Source organism: Lathamus discolor, chromosome 6, assembly GCF_037157495.1.
Source record: "Lathamus discolor isolate bLatDis1 chromosome 6, bLatDis1.hap1, whole genome shotgun sequence".
Classification (NCBI taxonomy): domain Eukaryota; kingdom Metazoa; phylum Chordata; class Aves; order Psittaciformes; family Psittacidae; genus Lathamus; species Lathamus discolor.
In genome coordinates, this window is record NC_088889.1 from 5,313,962 (window position 1) to 5,335,241 (window position 21,280).

At 45.2% G+C, this 21,280-nt stretch overlaps 1 long non-coding RNA gene across 1 annotated transcript; it reads left to right on the forward strand.

Annotated features, from left to right (window-relative positions):
* The first annotated feature begins 10,399 nt into the window (after positions 1–10,399).
* On the forward strand, positions 10,400–20,967 carry LOC136017230 (uncharacterized). The gene is made up of 3 exons (XR_010613865.1): positions 10,400–10,608; positions 18,959–19,113; positions 20,199–20,967. It is a non-coding gene; the product is annotated as an uncharacterized LOC136017230 (long non-coding RNA).
* The last annotated feature ends 313 nt before the right edge of the window (positions 20,968–21,280 follow it).

Sequence of the window (21,280 nt, forward strand, 5' to 3'; positions counted from 1 at the left end):
CACAGCCACTGCTTACAGATAGGTCTGTAGTTAATTGATGATGTGCGGATAAATATCAGGCCCAAAGTTTTCTTCTTCTGTGCCTTTGCCTGATTCCTGATTATTTGAGCTACGTTGGGGCAGCTGGAGAAGACAAGGTTGCTATTAGCCATGACTGAAAATCATACACTGTTTAGCCAAATAATGTGAATGTCTTAATGAAATGTTCAACCATTAATATTGAGGGGCTGCAAAATCAGGTAGGACAGTAAGAAATGTCCATGGGAAAGACTGAGAGGGCCTCATTCATAACAATCTGTAGGATCATTGGTGTAATTTTTAGAAAGCACTTGAGTTTTATCTATTTATTTATTTATTTGGTGGGGAAAGATCAAAGTCACACACAGAATATTTCTGAAACCAGAACACTTCACTTCTTTAGCAAAGTCTATTAGATTTTGTTTAATACCATTTAAGTTGTTATGTCAAGCTCAGCACTGCACTATTGGGAAGCCCCTCACTTGTTCAGTGCTGACAAGTGTGCTTTGCTATTAGGGAATGGCCAAATTTGGAGTCTGGGAAAGGGATAGCTGGACCATATGTCCAAGTTTAGCCGGACACAGCTTGTTTACAACCCATGAATATGCATGCTTGAGGACTAGAGACAGTATGGTTTCAAATGGTCCTCCTGGGGATAAAAATGGATGCTCTGGTCATCCTCTAAACCACCCAGTAGACGGTTTCTGACCTTCATTATGACACAAAGCAAAAGTTTCTAGACAACTTTTTTTGACCAGAGGGTGCTATCTATTATGCTAACTTGTTAAGAGAGCAGGAGGAATAGGGGGTATTTCATCTTTTGCAAGCAGTTTAATTTAATATGGTGAGTTGAATGCATGCCATTTGCCTAGGTGCCCTGGGATGTCAAATAAAACATAGCAATAGGTAAAACATATTATTGTCAAGTTTGAGTAGAAGAAATGGCAAACCATCTTCCCCAGGCTACAGCTGGGGAAGGACCTTGGGAGTGTACAGGACTGGTCCAAGCATAAGAAAATAGGAGGTCTCCTATTTCATAGCTGAAGTCCTTCAAAAAGGCAGAAGGAAATAGAGCAAGCTCATCAGCTGTCTCCTTCCAAGCCAAATAAATGACAGGTACCAAGGTCATGATACATTTTGAGACAATTGGAGTCTACAGGAATTTAGACACGCCGAGCACTTCTTCCAAGTGAGACGAGTGGTGTGTAGCTCCTTCCTATTCTTCCACTAATAACTCATTCAGAAGGACTAAAGCTTTTGGACTATGAGGATCATGCCCTGCTTTTTAATTGTAGACGGGTACCAAATATATGGCAAAAAGGTGGCCACTAAATAAAGCATTATTAATTGATCAAGCATGATCAATCTTCTATCAGTCAGCCCATCACCAGGAAAATTCCATGTTTCTTTTTTATCTCATCGGGATCAAGTGCTCAGTATGTGTGGTGTGGTTCCTTTCCCGTTAGCAGGCAGTATATGCACTTCTTGCAATCTACTATATGCAGTGTCATTATGTCCATTAGTGCAGTATTTATCAAACCTTCTGAATCAGTGACATCCTTTTGATTCATCTCTCTTCCTGTTATTGTCTTGACAAGACTAAGGCTGTAATCACTGCCTGAAAACAACCTCACTTTTCCAGGGAGACTGGACTGGGTGCCAGCAAGCCAACGTAGTGAGCAGCCTAGTGACTACCTGCGGTACTTGCAAAACCTTCTCAGTCCTCTGCTGTCAAAAACGAAGCTATGCTGACAAACTCAGTTTTTTCTGGCACTGGGAATATCGTTGTGTCCTTTTGTAAGCCTTAGTCTGAGAAACGCTTCCTTAGCAGAGGTGAGGTTCCCATCTAGCGATGAATTCCCTATCAGCACAGTTCTGGAAAGGGACAGAAACCAGGTTTGCTGAGCCTGGATGCAGCAAAAGTCTGTTGATATTGGCAGATGACCTACGTAATTCCATGACAGTGCAGAGTCCGTATGATTATTTGACTTACAGCCATCTTCCTCTCATGTTCCTCTTCAAACAAACTTGGTAAGGGAAATGGGTAATAGAAAGAGGTTTTGATGTTGGTATAGTTTCTTTAAATTTAAGGAAAATGAAAGCATCTCTTTCCCTATGTTGATTGTATATATTTTTATGTCTCTTGATCTTGGTCTTTAGTTAGAAGTTGGAGAAGATTGTATTGGAAATTCTGGAGTTGTGTTACATTGGTTGTTTAAAATAGGGCCAGATGACGTTTCTAATGCCTGTGTTGTAATACGGTATGTCTGTCAACCCCCTTGCGCAAACAGGAAGATGCTGTTGGCTCATGGGCACAAGTAGGGGTTCCTCAATGCCATTGGGATGCTCTCCATGGATCCCTATTCCCAGCAGCTAGCCTGGCTGTTGCTGGCTCCTCTTGGGCTCTCCTGTGTGAATGCCCCATTGAGTTAGGATCAGGACACTGCTTTAGAGGCCAGGAAAAGGTCAAGACAACTCAAGTCTGGTGTAGTGAGACTGAACTGGGGTGAAAAAGAGGTGCAAAGTCAGTGATCCTAGGCTGTGCTCCCTACCTGCCACAGGCCCTGTTTGACCTGCTCACACCTCTGTTCCTCAGTTTAACCTACCTGTCATGACAGCTGCTCTCTACTACAATCACTATTAATAATGTGACTATTACACAGTACTGGGGTTGTGCCTGGTGCCTTCCAAATCAAATACACTAACAAATATTTGTTAGTAGTTGCTCCTCTCCTTGGTTCCAGATGGGAAAAGGAGAGAGGAGCAGGCTACCCCTCTGATAACCTCTCCTGCTGCAGCAGGACATGTCAGGAGAGGGCTGCAGACCATTAGGAACCCCAAGGAGACACTGTAGAGCCCTTCAAGCCTGCTGGTGTGGCTGGGCAAGGCACCCCATGGGGAGTTCCTTTCTCTGCAATTCAGCAATTAGTATGCCATTAAGTACTTTTGAAAGAGCACCAACCCTCTTTCCATTGTCTTTCCCACCTCACTGCCTTCTGCCCCTCTGCCACAGGCATTTTGAAGGGCTCATTGACAGTACTTGCTAAGAGGCCTTAATATCAGAAGGTAAAAGATAAATAGCAGTCACACAGCTAAAATTATCTCTTCAGTTTAAGTAACACAAAAATGTCTAGTAAATACTTATAGAAAAGCCAGGTAAAATACAGGACAGAATGCTCCATAAGGAAACCATTCCTACAAGTGCACCAGGAGCAGCATTTAAGAGTAAAGCTAAGGTATGAAACATGTCCTTTGCAGGAACCGTGCTGAAACATGTCTTTGTATTTCTCTCTCATTGGTAATAATACACCAGTATGAATTGATGGATATTTACTGATTTCACCAGTGTCTGCTTAGGCTTCATTATCTTAAAGAAACTGATACAGTTCAGGGTCTTTGCCCTAAAAACTAACACAGGGAAAGCCTGTGGAAGCCAAGTCTTTCCCTCAGGACTCTATCACAGAGGGAGACGCAGCCCTGGGTGAAAGCCTGATGCAAAGTCTGTGTGATAGCAAACTCCCACCAAACCACTGGATCAACAGCTCCATTACACGTCAGGAAATTAGGGACAAACTGGTCTTAGGCATTACGGTTGGGAAGGAGTGAGTTTTGGCACTTATGAGGAATGTGGCTGCACTGGGACGCAGAGGTAGCACGTTGTGTGTCTGTGAAAGTCTGTGTTGTGACCATGCCCCCCGGTAAATGGGGTTTTCTGTGACCCACTTGATCGTAGTGCTCTGTCTTTGTATGGCACTGAAGCATGTCAAGGTGTGGCTGATCCGGGCGAGTAAAGAACCCCACTGAACACACGGGGTGTATTTGTACGCTTAAAATTAAGTGCATGTACAAGTTTCATATTGAATTGGCCTTGGAAAGATAAAAGATGTCTTCTGGGGAAAGGAGAGGAGAGGTGGAGGTTGAGAAGGAAGGTGTAGGGAAATCCTTTGGGAGAGTGGTTACTCTTCTGTGTAGCGGCATCCAGGACAAGAGAAAATGGAAGCGTGTGCTACGCAGGGCTGTGGAAACCGCTCGGGTCTGGATGTATGATGTGATAATGTAAGTCAAACATACAGTACCACAGCCTACTCAGACAGAAAAATGCGTGTCTGTGAAGCGGATGGGTACATGCTCACAATGCAGTTCCCCATTTCTATTCATGTTTCATATGGTGAAATAAAACAGTAGGGTAAATAAAGCAGAGACAGAAGGATTCTTACAGGAGTTGCATATGTAAGCTTTTAAGATTTAACTTTTGGTGTGTAAACAGGACAGTAATTTCTATAAGCAGCTGGTGACAGTTTCTGTGTGTGCTTGTGGGATAGAATCTCTAGGCAAGAAGATGGAAAAGTGAATGGTGTGCGGGGCTCCTATAAACCCTTAAGTCTTTCCATTAAGTCTCGATGTCTCAGAAACCCTTATGTCTACAAAGACAGAAGCTGCAGTGCTGTGGTAGCTAGAGAAAGACGTCATTGTATGTATATGTGCCTGCCTATGCACACGTGTGAGTTTATGGCTGTGCCATGTAGAGGGGAAGGTAATACAGAGAGGGAAGGTAATACAGAGGGGGAAGATACAGGTACAGGTTTTGATAGTATAAATGGCACTCTCTCTTTTTTTCCCTGCTGTTTGCAGTTCCAATTCCTAAAACATTGTGGTTTGTCGTGAAAAAAATGAGGGTTACACAAGTCTATGCTTTGGAAACTTTGATTAAACAAGGTCCTGGTGCAAGACAGTAACGGCTCTGTGTGGGTTGGAGTGTTTCATGGAGCTTGGGCTCGGCAGAAGGAGGAGAAATAGTTCTTTGCAGTTGGTAGCAGGGAGATACAGTTTTTCCCTCCCCATGCAAACCAAAATGGATAGATGCCCTCAAATTCCCCATGGCCTATGTCAAGAAGGGTATTTATCACTGATTTAAAAGCATACAGAGAGGTAACTGCAGGGGCTGTTTTTTCCCCCTGAGTTTGCATAGGATAATAATTGAAGGCAATCACTGTATGTTATAAGGAGTATATTGGTCTGTATATGGCATTCTTTTGTGGCACATTCCAGACCCAGAGGCCTGATCCTGCTGTGGGTGAAGTTAATGGCACATTTGCTATTGATTTTAGGGAAGGAAGGAGCAGACCACAGCCTAAGATGAGACAGGTGAAAGCTGCTCCTGCAGAAGGATGCTGCCCATTACATTTAGGCCCACAAACTATTTTCCCCTCATGTCCTGGGCAAGAGATGGACATGAATTGTTCATGTTCTAAGCGTAATGAGGATTGTTTAAACATGTAAATGTCGTCTTTGACATTGCTGAACTGAAAATGGAAAAGATTCTGCCAGTGCATGAAAGTGAAAGTGGCTGAGAACAAAAGTGAAACCAACAGGGCCACTTTCACTCCCCAGGCTGAGATGCAGAAAAGTCAATCCTAAACAGGTGATGCTGAACAGTAAATTTGAATTTTAAAGTTTGATTTTATTAGTGTAAAAAAGTGTTGCTATTGATGCAAATAAAGGTTTCCCCTAAGGCAGGAGCTTTCTCTTGATGGTATCACTTTAAAAAGCCAGAATCAGTTAAAAATGTTGATTTTTTTTTTTCTGTGTGATGTTAAGGGGCATCTCTACATGTTACCCCCTTTTCCTTTTTCATGCTTTGCATCACGGGCTTGCAAGTCATTTACACTTAGTATGCTGGCAGGAGCATGTACGAGAGCAGGACAGGGCTCACCTCGCTTTGCAAAAGTATTGGGGACTGCAATCAGCAAGTTTCCAGAGAAGAGGGCAAAAAAGTATATTTTAAAATATATGAAAATGACTGTAAAGTGTGTTTTAATCTACACAGCACTAAAAAAATGAGAGACAGTGTAGTGAATGGGAGGGAGAGACATTCAGTTCTCCCTGCCCAGTTTAATAGGATCAGCAGGAGACAAATGTATAGAAAAGTGGGCAAAGACCAAACAAAGCAACAGCAGAGGGTAAAAGAAAAAGCATAGCATGCCATGGAGAAGAGGGCAAATGGAGGGAAGAAATGGTTTAGATTAATTAACATTGTGCAAAAGTCTTCCTTGGTTCACATTTGTCAATGTCTGGGAAGCTGGGTGGAAAAATACACCTGTGGCAACAGTTCACTAGGATCTAAGCGGCATGAGGAGGGTAAAATATGTGGAAGGAGAAGGGTAAAAGATGGAAGAAAAGATTTCACCCCAGGAAGATGCTTTTTTGAGAAGGAAAAAAAAAGGAAAAGGCAGTTTAGTCATAAGTACTACACCCTCCAGTGCTGAGGCTTTCTGACCATGGCTCACATTGGTGCTTATTAAATGACAAGCTGAAACAATGGGGTTTTTGGCATTGTGTTACACCATGAATTTGTACTCGTTATCTTAACTTTTTTCTCCTCTTATGTTTGTTGTAAAACGTGTAGAGGGGAAAAGGGTATAAAACCAATGCAAAGGCAGTGATTTTAGCTGGCATCTTCCTCGCAGGTAAAGGGAGGAGGTAAAAGTCTCAAAACTACAGGCCCATGTAAATTCTGCAGCGTCACAAATAAGTGCACAATCACACAAATCACAGAAAAATGGGTAAAACAAACACTGTATTTACCTGAGGAGTTGTTCAGCTTTTAAAACAGGGGAGGGAAAAGTTGCTGTGGGAAGGAATCTCTCAGGACTCTGTCCCTCATGTAAATGGCTTTAAAAAAACCCCCAGAATTTGGGTTTTAATATATGTAAATCAATTGTAGTTTTTTCTCTCTTAATATAAGATCGTGCCATTTGCAGATTAACTGTTGCTAATGAGATGGAGCTTGCAGCAGCATACAGGCCTCTAAGACCTGAAAACCAGGTCTGCAGAATCTGGTACTTTGATTGACCGGGTATGGAGCTAATATTTGCCATGTGTACCTGACTTATCAAAAACAATTTTGAGGGCTCTAATTAGACAGTAATAGGAGCTTTAAAAGTGCTTTTCAGACCAAGAGGTACAAAGCCATGTGAGGGCCAGATCATTTGTATGTGCAGAAATGGGTCTAAGCATATAGTAATTTTAACCTATTCTCTCTCATGTTATAGGGAGCATGGCACAGCCCCTGTTCTGGATAGCAGGACGCGGTCCAAGCGAAGCGAGCATCACTTCTCAGGTAAGGTGCTGGTTTTGATGGCTTTTGACATAGAGAGAAAATAACTTCTGTTTGGTTGAAATAATACCTGACCTTTAGGCTTTAGTGGTTTTGGAGTTTATTGTCATTTCAGACAAACCTAAATATTTTGGTTTTATTTTGAGAGAGGAGAGGAGGTAAAGTGTTGTGAGGGAGGGAAGTTAATGCCAAGTCCTTCTGAAGTCTGGTCGGTTGCATGAGAACAGCAGTGCTGATCAGTGGTATACTGGGTTTTGCCATTAAAAGATGCAAATGATAGGATGTTATCGCAAGACAGATGTAGTTGTGAGCTGTGGTGTGTGTTTCAGTTCACCTTATATTAGAAGAGCAAATAAATTGGAAGTGGATGCTGTGATTTGTGCTTTGTCAAAGACAGGGCCAGAAAAAAATCAGTTCTTTCTAATTGTACGTGGCTTTATTGTATTGACAAATATATTTGATGTGGTAGCAATTAAAAATAGTCTGGTTTGATTAAGTTGAACGAATGATAGTAGTTTTTAAAGCATGCTGGTTAATCAAGCAAGAGTCAGTAAATGGCACAAAGCTGTAGATAGGATGCTTTATGAGAAAATGCAATTCCTCGAGGTCAAATTAGTCAATAAGTGAAATTTTCTGACCAGGAAAGAGGCTGTATTTCGGAGGTATTTTATACTTTGTGTAAGCTTATTGTACACCAATAGAGAGAGGAGCTGTGGTAAAGTGTTGGACTTGTTATTGTATTACGGTACATCACTTGCTCTTTCTGGTTTGAATTGTTGATTCAACTCGGGTAATTTAGACGAGAGAGAAATGTAAATTCCATTTACCAAATGGGATATTCGTAGCATTTAAAAAAGAGAGAGATTCCAAAGGGTTAGAAGTCTCAAAAATCTAGAATGTTGTTCTGTGGCTTTTTAAAAAGGAAAAAATCTAAATAAGAATATTTTCACTAGCAAAATAATATACAATATCTAAAAGCAGTATAAAGTGCTGTAAGAAGGGCTTTGAAATTAACAATACGTGAAGGAAGGTAGTTAGGATTTTGCAGTATTTTTCTTCCCCTATTCTCCCTCCTTTTTGGCAAGGAAAAGGGGAAGATTCCTTTTAAATAGAAAAAGAATAAACAAGGTACAATTGGCACGAAACATCACGCGGGATATTTGGGGACAATTGTTTTCTTGTCAGCATTTTGGGGTTTCAAATGTGAGTGCTGTGAAGGAGTTCAGATCTCAAAAGTTGGTGGGGAGAAAAGGTTTCAGCATTTTTGTTCCTACCTGAGGAATCCATGTTAGAAGCCCATTTCCCCTGTTTGCAAAATACATTTTTATTAGATCTTATGTATTTGGGTTAAGACTTACTTAAAATTACTTAATTAGGTTAGACTGAAATTCTAAGTGATTTAAAAAGAAGGATTATGGTAATATGACAAAACATAACACTATTTTCATTGAAATCCTTAAATAAAGCCCTTTTAAAGTGCCAATTTTAAAAATCTATAAATTTGGGGTGTTAAAATAGTACCAAATATAAAAAGGCCAAACTCAGACTGGAATGTATAATCCTGAACCAGTGAGCAGGGATTTTGTAGGTACGTCTGGGACATGGGAGGAGGTCATTTACACCTTCAGTTTGGTTTTGAGCATTTCTCTTGTGCTCTCGTCCTTTTTATGACTTTATTAGATATATGTAAAATACTTCTAAAATGTTTGTGGTCGATTTGGAAAGGGAAAATGTAGAGGAAGAAGCAACAGTGTAGGTGCGCTAAGCTAGATGGGAATTGATGGTGTTTTCCCAGGGAATTTGGGGAAATAAACCAAAGGAAAAATTGCTACAGCGAGGAATAAATTCTAAATAATTGTATTTGTGCCGTTTGGAATAGCGTGGCTGTGAATTGTCTGGAAAAACCTCCTGTAAGTGTCTGAAAAACAATAGCACAGAAAAAAGCCTTTCCAATTGTGTTTTCTCTAGCTAAAGCTCTTGGCTTGTAGGCTGATTTAAGGGACCAGGTATTAAAAAATAAGCTTAAAAAAAATAAGAGCCCTAGATGTGCTTTTCTTATTGATACTTTGGCTTTTTTGAACAGGAAAACGTATTCTGTGTTTCTTTCCCCTGTGTTGTTTATGGTCTGAAATAAAGAATGAATTTGCAGTGATTTGTTTTTTTAAAGCTCAGTTATTTGTATGGAAAAAAACCAACCCTGGCATTAGGTTTGTTTTCCTCGTATTTTGATTTTGGAGGAATAGCAGAATGTTTCCGGATATTTGCATTTGTCACAAGAGGTTGGAGCAGAAGCCAGATTTCTGTGTAGTCTGTCAGGCAGTTACACGTCTGAGCATGTAACAGTTTGTAGCACTACAAATTAGAGCCATTTGACTTGTATTTGCTGCACGAGGCTTTCATTAAAAGCATATATACCCCAAATGAAATAGAGGTAGAGGGGGTGAGCTGTGTGGGTGTGCAGGGGGTGTTTTGGGGTGCAGATGGTGTGCTGCGGAGTGGGGTCAGGGGAGACCCAGTGGGTTTTACTCTGAGGTGCTGCTTCTGTATTAAGTTGTGCTATGTGCCCCCATCCCTTACTTATTTACAAATGGATCCTGACGCTCGGGAGGTGTGTGTGTGTGTGGGGGTGTTTAGTTCGTTGTGTTAGTTGTATGCACATCCTTTGCTACTTACATTAAGACAGGGGCTGTAGAAGTGCTGTGTGTTCAGTCAGACGTACGCTGAGCCCCTGCGGGAAGGGTGTATGGGCAGGAGGACAGAATACGAGAGCCGAGTTTTCACTTTACTGTGAAAACTGTAAAGTTTTTTTTTTTTCACTGTCCCAAAGTAAAGCTATTTTCGAGTTAATTTCCTTATTGTGAAACAAACAAACAAAGAGTATAAATTGAATTAAGAAAGCACAAACAGTCGGCAGGAAACATTTCACCTGTTTTTTATGAACTGGCACTGCGCACACAATTAGTGCCACCGCTGCCTGTAACAAACACCAGTAGCTGGGACCAGAAATCACGCTGCAGGAGTACAGAAACACACACAACCACAGCGGGCCGGGGCCCGCCGCTCCGGGCTGGGCCGCTCGGAGCGAGCACCGCCGCCGGGCCGGGCCGGGATGGGTCGCGCCGGGCCGGGTCGGGCCGGGGGGAGCTCATCCTCCATGGGCTGCGGAGCACCCAGGCCTTGGTCCCAGCGGGCTGCGAGGGAGCAGCCCCGAGGCTGCCGACGGGCCGCAGGCGGGGCTCGGTCGGCCGGCGCGGAGGCGCCTCGGCGCGGCACAGGGTTAACGGCGGCGGGGCCGGGCAGGATGGGAGTTGTAGGCGCCGCTGCATGCCGGGAGCGTCGTGAACGCGGCCGCCATGGCGGGACGCTTCCCCACCGCCTGCCCGCCCTCCCGCTGCCGTTCCCGGCCAGCGCTGGCTTCAGCGCCCGCTCCGTGTGGAGCGGCCCCGGGGCGCCCGCCCGGGTGCCCGCCTCAGGTCAGTGATGGGTTTGCCCCTTTCCCCCGGCGCAGGCCGGGCCGCGGGTGTGCGGCCTACCCCGGGGCCGGTGAGGTGCCGACCCGCGGGGCAGCGAGCGGGCTCCGCGGCCTCCGTCCGCCGCCTCCTGCCCGTGACGGAGCTCTCGGTGGCGGCGGGGCCGGGCGGGCGCGGCGCGGCTGGCGGATCGGGCCGCGGGGCGCTCGGCCTTGGCCTCCTCTGGCCGGGCCTGGGCTCCACCGAGGCACTGGGCCGCGGGGCACCGGCCCGGCAGAGCCTCCCTGCGGGCTGCCCGGAGCCTCTGCGTCCCAAGCGGCAGTCTGCCCTTCCTAAGCGAGGTTTAAAGCTCATTTCAGTGGCTTCTGCTCCCTCAGGGCTGCGGTTGTCCCGCTGCAAGCGCTCGCAGGGGGCAGGAGGGAGTCTCGGGTTTATCAAGAAGTTTGGTTGGGTTCTTAAAGTGGTTTTGTTCTCCGTTGATGTGAAAGGGAAGAATTAAGATGCACGAAAGTGTTGAAGTGCTTTAGTTACAGACGGATAAGCCCAGGAAGCAGACAGGACTACCTCATAGCAAGGTGTTTTCTCTGAGGACAAAGCAGGGAAGGAAGAAAAAGGAAGGCAAATATTACATGTTAGCTTAATTTATGCTAATAGTGGGCCCAAAGGGCAAAGGCAGCTTCTGGTTAAGTGTTCTGATGTTTTAAAGGAATGTGGTAATTAACTGGAGGTACCTTATTTTGTGTATGAAAGGAATGACAAGTAATAGTATGTGCAATAAACCGGCCTGAAGTGAACTCGGTACGCTTTGTTTGGGTTTTGATTTCGCCTCCTTACTTTTTGAAGGCAAATCTTGGAAGACAGTGGTGCTGTGCACCGGCAGTTACCTGAGCTGAGCTGAGCGTGCTTAAACCTCTCATGGGAATGGAATGGGAAAGGTGCTTGTTTCTTTTTCTTGATAAGAGTAATCATAGAATGGTTTGGGTAGGAAAGGACCTCAAGATCATCCAGTTCCAACTCCCTGCCGTGGGCAGGGACACCTCACACTAAACCATCCCACCCAAGGCTCTGTCCAACCTGGCCTTGAACACTGCCAGGGATGGAGCATTCACAACTTCCCTGGCCAACCCATTCCAGTGCCTCACCAACCTCACAGGGAAGAATTTCTTCCTTATATCCAATCTAAGCTTCCCCTGTTTAAGTTTTAACCCGTTACCCCTTGTCCTGTCACTACAGTCCCTGATGAAGAGTCCCTCCCCAGCATCCCTATAGGCCCCCTTCAGGTACTGGAAGGCTGCTCTGAGGTCTCCACGCAGCCTTCTCTTCTCCAGGCTGAACAGCCCCAACTTTCCTTTTGACATGCAGGAGAGATTGTAATTTGTTAACTAATAAATGAAGATGGGCAAAGAAACACTTGAGATAAAACGGAAAAGGAGAAGTTGCCATAATAGGTTTGTTTTAAATCGCGTGTGTTACAGTTCACTTCTGTGAGGATCTCCTTCTTTATATATTATACGGGGTGTATATCCCCTATATATCCCTTGTATATTCTACATTCCTATATATCAGTAAAATGGTTTCTGAGATAGATATGTACATTTACAGTGGGCCCAGATTGAAAATGATGTGGTTGTTTGTCATCTTCATTTCCTTTCCCTTTAATCAAGTTCTTCAGGCCCCTTACTAGATGCAGAGTAGTTTGGTTGTATTTGCTGTCAACTGCTTGTCACCTGCACATTCTGACCTGTGCTGGCAGAAGAGTTGTTCTTTACCTCACTGCCTTTGGGAGTAGACAGACTGTATTGTTTGGACACAGTGGCTGAAGGTGTGCTCTGTCTTCTTCCCTGTGGATATGCTGTTTATAGAAATCCTCATGGAAGAATTTTTAGGGAAGTATTTAAATGAAAACTTTAATGTTATTTAGGTCGAGATGACATTGCATTCTCAAATGTATGTATAATCCAGCTCCCTTGGGATGTTACCTGAGACCTTGTTTCTGTTTTTCCTGCCTTTTAGATTGTATAGGTTTTGCATACAGCTCTTGGTGCATCACTGAAGAGTTAGCAGAACCTTAAAGTGACAGAACATTGCTTTTCAGCAGGGCTGCCATACTCTAGGAAGAGATTGTAGGTGTTTACTTGGTGGCTTTACTGTTTGGGAGATCACAAAGCAGGGAGTTAAGCAGTCATTGCTCAGCCAACCATTTAAATCTTGTTTTTCGGTCCTCAACTGTAGCAAGTTATTCAAAGAGAAAGAATTTGGTTTTGAGGAGGTGACTTCCCACTCAGTGGCCAGTAGAAAGTTAGGTGATGAAATCAGTATAATCACCAGTGTATGTGTTAAGTGCTCCCAGTGTCACTTTCACTAGTTGCTGAAGCAGAGGGATGCATGGATTATAAGGATTAAATGTCCTTCATCCCCCTAGGGGTGAACAGGTCGTGGAAATGGAAGGTTCATTTGGTTGGGGGCAGTATGAAAGACTTGGAAGACAAAAAGAGTATAAATTTTATCTCTAAATGATTTCTTGCACAGTTTTTTCTATACTAGACACTGGGAGGTGAGCTACAGAAAGAATCTCAGCGCTTACAGGGCAGAAATGTGACTGTAAAGTGATTCTGTGAGTGTGGAATGAAACACACTTGGTTGTTGGATTCCTGAAAAATACATTTCTCTTATGAGGGTGCTGAGGCGCTGGCACAGGGTGCCCAGAGGAGCTGTGGCTGCCCCATCCCTGACAGTGTTCAGGGCCAGGTTGGACACAGGGGCTTGGAGCAACCTGCTCTAGTGGGAGGTGACCCTGCCCATAGCAGCGGGTTGGAACTGGATGAGCTTTAAGGTCCCTTCCAAGCCACACCATTCTAGGTTCATAAGTCTGATCCTTTAACAGAAGATTATCCCTATTCGTAGCTTCCTCTTGTTCTTTTCTTGATCTTCTTGAATTAGAAGCAAGTCGTGGACTTTCCCACTGAAACAATGGGAACACAGTGTTAGGACCACAGCAAAGGAGAATATTCTGAGCTGATTTGCCTGTGTCGTCATATGAGGCTTCCTGCTGCAAAAAGAGGCATTTCCACTAGCGTCAAACACTGGACAAAATCAGAAGTATGCCAGGGCTTGGTTTGGTAGCAGAGGTTGGGAAAGGGATGGTTCACTGCAGCCTGCAGCAGTGTTTTTGGGGTTGGTTGGTTTACTGTTGTTCAATAATAATAATGAGTATTTGTAGGAATGCTTTGGAGCCAGGTCGTCACTGCCAATTCATTTTCATGGATAAATGAAAGAGAAGTGATCTGAAGAAAGTCTCCGGAGGGGTAATGATTTACCTCCCTGAGTAGATGGCCTTCTGGTGGGGACGTTATGGTGGTGTCTTTGGTCTTACTTCCTCTTATTCCCAAAAAGAAAAAGCAATCAAAAGAGAGGTAACAGTAAGCGCCTCTATAAGCTCCTCCCATAAGGGAAAAAAAGGAAGCTCAGTACCTCTAAAATGGTTGTACAGTTGGTCCAAAAGCTGTTGGATGTTGCTGTTATAGCAGCATCTATAGGAATAGAAATAGCAAGAGAAGAAATAGGAATTTTGGCATTCCTGTGGTCTCTTTCCAACTTGTGAAAATCGTGGGATGAAAGGAAATGCCATCTTTGGATCTACTTTGTTTTCTGCAGGGCCTTCATAGAGTCATAGAATGGTTTGTGCTGGAAGGGGCTCATCCAGTTCCAACCCCCTGCCAGGGGCAGGGACACCTTCCACTAGAGCAGCTTGCTCCAAGCCCCATCCAACCTGGCCTTGAACACTGCCAGGGGTGGGGCAGCCCCACTTCTCTCAAACTTTAAGCAGGATAGTTAATGAGTAGGATAAAACTCTCATTTGTACTTGTTTCAGAGTAGCAGTGGTAATTTCTGTCTCAAGTCTTTCTGTAGAAAGAGAGTCCAAATGATTGCTACTGTTACTGTGTTCAGGGAGGTGACACCTTGGTTTAAATTACTAAGGCAAATTGAGTTTTTCTCTCCCACCTCAAGCACAAAGAAGCATCGAGTTAGAGAATCCAGACCTCAGCTATTTGAGCATGCCAGTATTCTACTACCATAAGTTCCCGAACTTAATACTGTCCTTTAATGCTTCTTTTTGTATTACAATCCAGAACATCTTGAGCCCCTCTTGGCATCAAAAGATAAAGCTTAGACCCCCCAAGCCACCTGCTCAGGTGCCATCTGGCTGTGAGAGGACCTCAGTTCCTTCCCTTGGACTTCTCTGCCTGCCAGGGTCCCATTGACCAGTGGTGAGACACAGTCCTATGTGAGACATGGGAACCTGAAGCTCCAATCCCATGCCTACCTCGGCAAATACATCTCCTAAGAGCTCTGCCTCGTTCCCCTGAGGTATTTTGGGATGGGTGTGCATGTTGGAAGAACTACTACCCTTTGGGCAGGGGAAAATGCAGTGCCACATCACTGAAGCTGATGGTTCGGGCAGCCATCTGCAATGATGGGTTAACTGGGGTCCAAATCCCTGTTGTGATGGGGAGCAGCATACAGTCCTGCGAAAGACTGAACCTCTCAGGGTGTTTTTAAAGTGCCAGCTTGGATGGTTAGAACTTGAATGGCAGAATGGAGGAATTACAGAGAATTTGAAGGGAAAGAAAAGAAATGCAGGAGCATAATTGGGTGTTAGAGATAGGATGCAGATTTTTTTTTTGCTCTCAACTTCTGCCCCTGGCAGGGTCCTAGTTGAACCCTCTGCTCTCACATTTCCTCATGGGCAAACAACATTGTACTTAATGGGCACTCTTCAAAGCGTAGTTCATGTTTGTGAAGTACTGGAAGTGGCCAAGGCAAAGTCTTCTAGAAGTACCAGGTCATGGCCGGGACACCAGAGCTGTTTGGCAGATAGATCCTTCAGGAGACACTTGAGGAAGACAGATTTGTTTTAATAGGGTATGATGGAAAGCTAGTCCACTGAGATGGAGAAGGTGAAGTAGTTATGTGGAAGATAGAAAGCATTGTATGATTCCTATCCCATGGCTGCTATGAACTGGCTTGTGCCAGGCAGAGTCTCTTGGGGACAGTGAATGCATTGGAGAGGGGTGGAGGGTGGGCTGTAGACGCAATCTCACATTCAGCATACTCCACAAAAGGATGCAGGGAAAGAGGGTCGAGTGTCTATAATGTAGTGCAGTGGGTGAACAATAGGTTGTAGATGAGGAGACAAAAGTTTATTATCAAATGCAGTCCATCATCTGTGTCTGGAAGCGAATGCATCGTGTAAAGTGACACTGAGTGTTGGCACTGATGGGAGGGACAGTCATTCCTGAACTTTGTTCATTTTATGTGGACAAGCATCTGGATCACTTATCTACAGTTACGAAACCAGGTAGCAGAGACATGCAGGATTAAACAGTGAGAACACAGTATTTTGTTTCTACAGGTGATATTTTCAGCTCAAAATCAATATATTGCAGTGGGCTGTAGGACTGAAGAAGGTTAATCTTCTGTTGCCATGGCCCATATTACGTCTCTCCACTAAACACATGCTGCACTTGGACTTGTATGCACAGTATGCACAACTATTAGAATTGCTTTGGAGAAGTACTTGTTTGCCACTGTTGCTGGTGATGGAAAAAAACCCCAATTTTATATGGATGAGAGGATCTGGAGCTCCCCATTGAAATCACTTCTGAAAACTCTTAAGTGGGGAATGGCAACAGAAAGGGGAACTTGGAGATTTTACCAGAGGCTCGTGTTATTCCATAGCGGGTAAAAGTGAGAAATCCCTATATAAAGTACTGGAAGTTTGTAGTGTGTTGTTCTTAAGGGGAATCATAGAATGATTTAGGCTGAAAAGGACCTTAAGATCAACCAGTTCCAACTCCCTGCCATGGGCAGGGACACCTCACACTAAACCATCTCACCCAAGGCCCTGTCCAACCTGGCCTTGAACACTGCCAGGGATGGAGCATTCACAACTTCCCTGGGCAACCCATTCCAGTGCCTCACCACCCTTACAGTAAAGAACTTCTTCCTTATATCCAGTCTAAACTTCCCCTGTTTGAGTTTAAACCCATTCCCCCATGTCCTATTACTACAATCCCTGATGAAGAGTCCCTCTCCGTCCTTGTAGGCCCCCTTTGAATGAACCTGCACTTTGAATGACATCTGCACAACATGTTAAATTTACAGTGTGTAAACTCACCTAGTTAATAGGCCAACTGCTGTCTTGCTTTAGGTTCTGTTTAGCTTCCATTGCCACGTTTGCCTGGAGTGACTTGTTGAGAAATGTGGGACTTTCATCCCTAAAGCAGAAGGACATGTTGCTGACACCTGAAGTTTATTTAGGAAGCAAGGACTGTGTAGCTGTTACACAGTGTGGTAATCTAAAATGCTTGCATGACTCAGTTCTAAAGCTAAGACATGTTTTTCCAGCCACACTTGAGTTTGCAGGTTCTTGCTCTTCTCACAGAAACTATAGTCAAGAGTGTGCAATTGCAGGATGAGAGCCATGCAGATGCTTATCTTGCTTATTTGCTATGGCATTTACTGGTACCAGTTCCATGCCTTTCAGCCTGCTGTTGTCTGGCTCATTTGTACCTGTAAGCTCTGCAGACCGGAGATGATGGGCTCTCTGTGGTTGATCAGTGCCCGGGTGAGCTGAGTGCTGAGGCACCTTGTGCTAGGCCCACAGGAGCACTGTAGGGGCTGAGAGTGAGAGCCAGCACACTGCTGCTGTCAAGGCCTGAGTCTAAAACATAAATCCCCAAGCCCCTGCTTACTGGGGAGCATGCCAGGAGTGAGGAGGGCTACAGAAGTGAAGGTGAATGTGACCTGGCAGTGTGCGCTCACAGCCCAGAAACCAACACTGCGCTGGGCTGCATCAGAAGGATGTGAGCAGGAGGTCAGGGAAGGGATTCTCCCCCTCTGCTTCGCTCTGGGGAGAACCCCCCCTGCGGCCCTGATCCAGCCCTGGGGCAACAGCACAAGAGGGATGTGGAGCTGTTGGAGTGAGTAAGGAGGAGACCATGGAGATGCTGCGAGGGCTGGAGCAGCTCTGCTCTGGAGCCAGGCTGAGAGAGCTGGGCTGGGGCAGCCTGGACAAGAGAAGGTTCCTGAAGGGGAGACCTTAGAGCAGCTCCAGTGCCTAAAGGGGCTGCAGGAAACCTGGAGAAGGGCTTGGGACAAGGGCCTGTAGGGACAGGCCAAGGGGAATGGCTTGAACCTGCCTGAGGGGAGATTGAGATGAGCTCTTAAGCAGAAGCTCTTCCCTGTGAGGGTGCTGAGGCGCTGGCACAGGGTGCCCAGAGAAGCTGTGGCTGCCCCATCCCTGGCAGTGTTCAAGGCCAGGTTGGACACAGGGGCTTGGAGCAACCTGCTCTAGTGGAAGGTGTCCCTGCCGTGGCAGGGGTTGGAGCTGAATGAGCCTTAAGGTCCTTTCCAACCCAAACCAGTCTGGGGTTCTCTGATTCATTGGCATGGCCAACTGGTTCCTGTGGAGTTCTTCACTTGACAGGATGGACAGTGAAGGACCCATTCTGAGGTATTTTCAGTGTGCACCGAGGCAGGGTGTTTGGGACAACAGATTTAGGCAAAGACACACTGCAGTGCTCAGCACCGCAACAGCCAGGCCCGTTACTGAATCTGGCCTCCCTGCAATAAGTGTGAGTAATGAGAAGAGAGGCATGAGAGCAGAATGACTGTACAGGAGCTGCGCTTGTCTTGCTAGAACAGAAAACATCTTTGTAAAGGGGTAAAATTAGCACTGGGTACAAGAATGCCATTTAATGAAACAAATGACTACACCTCTTCCCGGTGGCAGGAGCAAAGTGACACATCCCTGTCCTGCTCCCAGGGCTGCTGCAGAGTAGACTGGGACAGCCAGGCTGGGATGAGGAGTGGATCCCAGTGCTGAGGGACCCTGGCCATCCACCTCAGTATGGTTTGTGATAAGAGATGTCTTCCTCGGGTACTGCGAGAGCAGGGCAGGAGGATGTATGTTTGAGACATGGGATGTGGTCTATTTGGGATGTGCAGTTGCTTCTGAGGTGTTTGTGGCAGCAAAGTCACAGAAAAACTGGATAAAATTGGATGTGTCCTAACTAGAGGCTCTTTTATCTCCTATTTGTTGTATTTTACTTCTCTCTGCTATTTTTTTCCTTTCTTTTCGTCTCTATTTAATGTCTTCCACTCTAGTGGAAGACCCACCCCACACTGGTTCTACATCCTTATTTATCGTCCATGTTTGTTTACTGCTGCTTTTTTCCTCATGCATGTCTTTACTGCTTTAGCTTTCCTATATCATAGAATCATAACGGTTAGGGTTGGAAAGGACCTTAAAACCCTTTCTCTTTTGCCTCTCTTGTGATCTGCCGTCCAGTTTGGCCGCCTTCCATGCAATGGAGCAATGTACCTGGTGGGCTGACTGAGGCTTGCATCACCTCCCTGAACCAGATTGCATCTGCGGTCAGCTGGAAGTGACTACATGCCTGAACTGGCAAAAGATGATGTGGAAACACGGATCTCTGGGGCAAGGTATCCTCGTCTACATGTGTGTGCTTGTTGCTGCTTGAGTACATTCAAAACGCCTGTCTGCTCCTTTGGGCTTTGCTGCAGGAAATGGGAACAGAGCTGCAAAGCTCTTGGGAAAACCAGGATTCACCTTGAAAAGGGGGATATGCTCTTGCCCAGGAATGTGAGGTGACTGTAAGCAGGAGATCCAAAACCCCTCGCTTGACCTTTGGGTAATTCTTTCCCTTCCAGTGAGTCCCTTTCCCTGCATGTGACTCATCCTCTAAATGTAGACTAAGGCTCTCAGAGGACTGCCTTTCCCTCTGAACAGAGCAGCATAAAAAATAGCAATGCTGGTGAATAACCAGCGTTATTTTTTAACACAAAAAACCCCTTGAGGGCTGCCTTGCTGCTCCTGTGCTGCTCTGTCAAGGGATTTATTGGTTCCCCGAGAGAACAGCAGAGCAGGTTGTGTCCTGACTGCAATGAGAAGGTTGTTCAGGCACCGGGTCTTGGGAGCAACACAACTGCAGTAGGGTGGGCAGTGGATGTTGTCATAGAAGATAGGTGGGCTCTGACAAAGGTCAGTGAATCTTTCATAGCCCTTACATACCTTCTTCGCTGGTGCTGACCAACAAAATCATGTATAATATCTATATAATAGGCAGCATCCCTGTGGGAGCTGCAATGTGGCTTGAATGGACATCCAATAGGAAGTTGCCTGCTCCCTTCGGCAGGTTGCCAGCACCCATCTCCTTTCCTCCAGCCCCTGTGTACAGACCAGCTGCCCAGTCCACTTCTGTTCTTGACACTGGTGACCTGGTGATCATAGAGTCAGAGTGGTTTGGGTTGAAGGGACCTTAAAGCTCATCCAGTTCCAACCCCTGCCACGGGCAGGGACACCTTCCACTGGAGCAGGGTGCTCCAAGCCCCTGTGTCCAACCTGGCCTTGAGCACTGCCAGGGATGGGGCAGCCACAGCTTCTCTGGGCACCCTGTGCCAGTGTCTCACCATCCTACTGTTACCTGCCCCTGTCACATCAGCTCTTGTTGTCTCTGACTGTCGCAGATCTCTTACTAAAGCCAAAGTGGTTCCTTTTCTCTTTTCAGATGCTTTTCCTGTATCCTGTCTCTTTATTGCCTGATCCCCTGGAAGACACGAGAGTGAGAATCAGCAGCATGTCCTTACCCTGCAATCACTCTGAGAACTGCTTTGACAGCCAGTGGAACCAAGTAGTGTGATGTGGCCACAGCAAGCTCCTGCTCTTTCTACCAAGTTACAACTGCTCTGTGATCCAAAGGAGTGATGCTTGAACCTCCCTCTGGTCAACTGTGTTCTTTTCTCTGACTGTAGCAGCACTGTTTCTTTCCAACACAATGTTCATGCAAAAATGCAGATTAAAGCAGGGTTCCTACTTCAATCTTAAGGAATTAAGGAAAATTAAGGAAAGGTGAGCTAGATCACTGTGAGGATAGATGCCTCCTGTTGTGGAATAGAACGAAACCCAGTGCCGTGCTCCCTCCCATTAGATCTGATACAACTGCTGTATGATCAAGAGTTATACAGCAAGTCTCAAAATCAACCATAAACCTATGGGTCAGGCAATAAGTGACTTGACATTTCTCATTGCAGAGTGATAGTTTCGTGCCTTAAATCTGCATCACTGCAGGCAGTGTATTATTGAATCCAATGAGGTTTGAATCCCACTATGAATTACATGGTTTTCCACAAGTGGATTATGAAGAGAAACCTTTGATTTCTATTAACTATGTGTCTCTGAGTGAAAGGCTATTGTATGTATATATGTATTTCGTAACAGGAAATGTAACAAACATCTATTTTTATTACATTAATAAACCAGACAAACCTATCAAAGCATGTTTTCGTTGACTGTCTTGTTCCCCTTTGCACTTAATGATCCTTCATTTGTACTCTCAGGGCACACAGCTCATTGTATCGGGCAGTTCATGTCATACAAGTGCCTAGGTTCTCAATAAGAGCTTTGAGTTTGCACCAGTCTGTGTAAGTGCATCCGCATGGCACTGTAGTCTGATTGGGACCTTGGGGTGCTCAGGGTGCTTCTTACCTGTTGTATGTGCAGTAGCACCTAATACAGGCTCTTCCCAAGGGAAAAAGTAATCCCTTTGAGGGATTTAATCCTCCTTTGAGAAGCTCGTGGCCTGTGAAGCAG